A 5,171-nucleotide genomic window follows, 5' to 3' on the forward strand; every position below is an offset into this window, starting at 1 on the left:
CCTCCCGCACTCCCACTGGGGATGTGCCCGCAACCCAGGTACATGCCCTTGACCGGAATCGAACCCGGGACCTTTCAGTCCGCAGGCCGAAGCTCTATCCACTGAGCCAAACCGGTTTCGGCTGCAGTTTTTTTTATACCTTGCAAAATGCTCAAGCATCTCCTGCCATTATAGAGAAAAATACTAAAATAATGGCAGTCACTGTCAACTGACCATCAATAATAATGTCCCATCACCAATTTTTTGAATGCTTATCTAATTTTACATTAACCAGGGCTCTAGCTCCTTACCCTCATTTCTTTTAGGTCATTTCATACCTAATTCACACGTTCATTAAAGGATAAAGGAAAAGAGAGCACACAAAATTCAAATTTACTAATATCATTAATGCTTAGGCCAAATTAAGGGAGAGATTCAAATTGCACTGGGATATCTTTTCAAGAAAGAATCAACTGCCTTAAAAAAGAAAAAGCAAAAAAAAAGGATCTCTAAATCTAATTCACTACAACACAGTAGAATTCTAGAGTGGTTTTCTTATTGCCCAGACTTTCTAAATCAAAGTACCTGGCCAGAGCCCTTATAGTCCAAGGAGATCACAAACTCGAGATGCCACTGGCTCATGGCTTATATATGAATCTCATTAGCACAGTTACCAAAGGAATAATGGAGGTGTTTTATTAACCCCAATTAGTCAATGTTACAGAGAAGCTATGGGTTAAAAAGAAAGAACAAAATGGGTATTAAGTTTCTAACCAGCTGGCGCTCAGAAGAAGGAAAAAAGTATTTATGGTTTAAAAGAAAGTATTAATGACTAATTTTTTAAATAACACATGAACTGCATTATAATTACTAGGACTTCTCCTTAGGGGAAGCTTGAAAGCATACTCAATAAATGTTTCATTGTAAGGTTACTCATAATGTGTCCTTTATGCAAACTGAAACATTAATGTTAGCTGATTTTCAATGTGGATAAAAAACATCTACCACACTCAAAACACTTATACACAAGTTAATAAATATGGGGAGTGGCACACTGAGAAATGGTTATCAATGAACAAGTGAGTTAATAAGCTGATCTTTATGGTCACATCAACAGGCTGAAAATACAAAGCATCGGAAATGAGACCTCAACAGTCACCAACCTACCATGGGTTCAATCGGGTCTGTCTTCTAGTTACATAATATGAGCTGAGGTGAGCACTAAGTCACCAAGCATAACATCCATGTTTGCCCCCTTTCCCCTGTTTAACGACATTGTTCAGCCTGTGCTGTTTACTAATGAATCTGAACACTGCTATTACATTGTAGAAATGGATATACTCCAACACAGTTGTGATCACCAGCAGTTCCCCACACTAGTAACTAAAGGGTGTCCCAAAATTCACGCAAGAAGTAATTTTGATAGAAAACACAGGTTTATAATTAAAAATTGTAAATTTTTTATTGATTCATAAAGTATACAGTATAAGGTTATGTATGGAATAGGATGTCTGGTAAATGGATTATCATGTCGCCATAGCGAGCACCATTAACTGTTATTGCCTGAGCAGCCGCATTTTCGAAGAAGAATGGCCGGATGATGCCTCCAGCCCCAAATCCGCACCAAACAGTGACACGTTGTGGAAGCATTTGTTTGTCAACAATCACTCGTGGATTTTCTGAACCCCAAATGCGACAATTTTGTCGATTAACTAAGCCATCAAGATGAAAATGAGCCTCATCTGAATCAATAAAACATTTACAATTTTTAATTATAAACCTGTGTTTTCTATCAAAATTACTTCTTGCGTGAATTTTGGGACACCCTTTAGTAACCATCACATTCCAGTAACAACCTATATATATAAAAGGCTAAGTGTCCGTTCGTCCCACGGTAGCTATGACGCGCACTGACCACCAGGGGGCAGATGCTTAATGCAGGAGCTGCCGTGACATGCACTGGCCATTTAAAAATAAGCGGCACCAGAGACCTGGTGCCCACAAACCAACACTCGACTTCTCCCAAGTGGGACACAGGCCCTGCCCCCACCCCGGAGCAACAACCCACCAAATCGCAGCTTATGCTGCCAAGACTCCATGGCGCAAAATGTGGACCACAGCCCAGCCCAGAAACGGTTGCTGTAGGCACTTGGTAATGACATCACATAGCAACGCCCCGCTTCCTCTCCCTAGCGACTAGCCTCCTTGGAGTTTCTTCAGCCCAGGAACCTGACTTGCTTTATAGCTAGGTGCAAACATTTTACACTTTAACCAAATGTTCGTGAAGTGTTTTCACATGTCTCATCTCATTTGATCTTCACAGAAGTCCTGGAGTAGATGGATAGGAGACTCAGTAGAATCTTATTTTTCTTTTCATTAGCCGGAAAACGGAGATTTAGAAAGTTTAGAAACTTGACCCAACTGAAAAGAAGTAAGAAATGCTGGAACTTAAAAATGACTTCAGGTTTTCTCACTGCACAGAATATAGTCAAACACTGTTGCAGTTAAATATTTTACCCTTTGTTCTCCCTGTGTGATCTACAATAATAATCTACTTCATGTTGATTATTTACTGCTGTGCTGCTGACAATTACCTGAAAGAGAAGTTGGGGTGCTTCACTGGGCTGGAAGAAGTTTAGCTAAATCAAAAAGCAGGTCTCATTAAGCAAGTTTATCTATATATATAAAAGGCTAAGTTGACTCGTGCATGCGTGATACACATAAAGCTCTCACTGGCGCCAATGGCATGTGTGTGTTTCGATCTGTCATTGTCGATTGTAAATTTGGTTGACACTTCTATTATAGAGAAAGGGCAAATAGTGATATCAAAATATTTCTTCTAATTAATTTCCTTTCCATGTGCACAAATCCGTTCACCAGGACACTTGTGTTATTTATAAATAGAGGTATGGTCAGTTATGCAAACTTCACTGTTTATATACTTTATGTAGCTTAGTCCTAGGACAAAGAAACCTACCAGTGTTTTTTAGATGTGCTGGCTATCAGAAGAATAAAGAAAGGGGAGAGTTCACTAAAGACCCACCACTTCTATTAAGTAAACACCTTCAGATACATATTCCACTGATTTTGGAGGACCAGTCATGACAGCCTGGTAGGTATTTGTGTAATATTACCTTTGGAATCAGGAAACCAAGATGAAGTTCCCAACCTTGTTATTAACTAGCTAAACAGCCTTGAGCAACATTCTTTAACCTGAAATACCTTTCTCAATCAGCAAAACAAGGCAGGATCAAATTGACCTCTAAAGTGGTTCCCACACATGCTTCTCTATCTTCATGCACCACAACAGATAGAAAACAGCAGGACTGCAAACCAAAGCAGTCAAAGGGCAACATTTTTAGGCTCCCTGGAAACTAGGACAAGAGGTGTCAGGGCAGCCTTTTGTACCATGCTGAAACAGCAGTGTGTGCCAACCTCAACACCACGTTCAATCTAATAAGCACTTGATCTCTTCCTAGATCTGAATACTCACTCCTCCATCACAATGGAAAGCTGAGTCTTTTCCCTTCTGCTCTTCAGAGTAACAAGTTGGGTTCAGTTTTCAGACCTCAAATGGGTGAAAATAAAAATTCCATGGAAGTACAAGGTAGACAGCACATATCGGTGATGCTGGAAATAAGTTATCCAGACTCTGTATTGCTCAGAAGCTCAAATATTTCAACATTTTTAGGAAAGGTAACTTGTAGTTTACTAGTATTTAAAACGAAGTTTTCTGATTTACTTTTTCTTACGAAGTATAAACTGAATTATAAATATGTTCTAGAGTTTTATTTATTTATTTATTTATTTATTTAAATATATTTTATTGATTTCTTACAGAGAGGAAGGGAGATAGAGAATTAGAAACATCGATGAGAGAGAAACATCGATCAGCTGCCTCCTGCACATCTCCTACTGGGGATATGCCCGCAACCAAGGTACATGCCCTTGACCGGAATCGAACCTGGGACCTTTCAGTCCGCAGGCTGACGCTCTATCCACTGAGCCAAACCGGTTTCGGCATGTTCTAGAGTTTTAAAGTAAAACCAAAGAGGGGAAAATCCAGATCATAAAGTCAAATATGATTTCATTTCATGGTTATCCTCTACCCAAATTAAATATCCAGGATCATAAATTATCAATAAAAATAATCTGTGAAATCAGACAAGCAACCTTTTGATGCATGGGTCCCAACCAACTGAGCCACACCAGCCAGGGTAAAAAGTTTCTTGGGAGCAGAGTTCATTCAGAAAATTAATGGAAATTTAGAAAATTGGGAAAGACAGTTAAACACATTTTATTTTAAACAGAGTCAAAGGACATAAAGCAGGTGATTAAACAGTAAAAGGCACTGTTCTTCTGAAAATATAAACAAAGGAAGATAATGAAAAAGGAACAATGAAGGTATAATAAAAATAGGAAACAATGCATACAGCTGAATACACACACACACACACACACACTCTCACACACTAGAGGCCCGGTGCACTGGGAATGGGGTGTGGTCCCTCAGCCTGGCTTGTGCCCTCTCACAGCCCTTGGGGGGTGTTTGAGGGGATCGGGCCAAAGCCAGCAGTCGGACATCCCTCTTGCAGTCCAGGACCCCTTGCTCCTTACCACCCACCTGCTCGCTGTTCCTTATCTCTGGCTGAGCAGTGCTCACCCTGTGGGAGTGCACTGACCACCGGGGGGGCAGCCCTGTGTTGAGCGTCTGCTCCCTGGTGGTCAGTGTGCATCATAATGACTGGTCGTTCCGCCATAACAGTCGCTTAGACTTTTATTATCTACTAGAGGCCCGGTGCACAAAAATTTGGGGGGGGGGGTCCAGCCCGGCCTGTGCCCTCTCGCAGTCTGGGACCCCTCGGGAGATAATGACCTGCTGGCTTAGGCCTGCTCCCAGGTGGTGGAGGGTACGCCCAATCCCTAGGTGCGGCCCCTGGTCAGGCTCAGAGCAGGGCCGATTGGGGAGTTGGGGCGCCGCCCCCTGTGATGCACAGAGCAGGGCGGATCGGGAGGTTGCGATGCCACCCTCAGTCACGCTCAGGGTAGGGCCGATTGGGGGGTTGGGGCAGCGCTCCCTGTCACACTCAAGGCAGGGTCTATGGGGAGGTTGCGGCGCCACCCCGTCATGCACAGAGCAGGGCCGATCAGGGGGTTGGGGCGCTGCCCCCTGTCACTCACAGAGCAGGGCC

At 42.4% G+C, this 5,171-nt stretch overlaps 1 protein-coding gene across 6 annotated transcripts in view; it reads right to left on the reverse strand.

Annotated features, from left to right (window-relative positions):
• The window catches only part of UBTD2 (ubiquitin domain containing 2), a 40,618-nt gene that overhangs the window by 1,031 nt on the left and 34,416 nt on the right, over window positions 1-5,171 (reverse strand). The gene's annotated exons all lie outside the window — the stretch shown is intronic.

Source organism: Myotis brandtii, unplaced genomic scaffold (genome assembly GCF_000412655.1).
Source record: "Myotis brandtii unplaced genomic scaffold, ASM41265v1 scaffold6, whole genome shotgun sequence".
Lineage (NCBI taxonomy): Eukaryota > Metazoa > Chordata > Mammalia > Chiroptera > Vespertilionidae > Myotis > Myotis brandtii.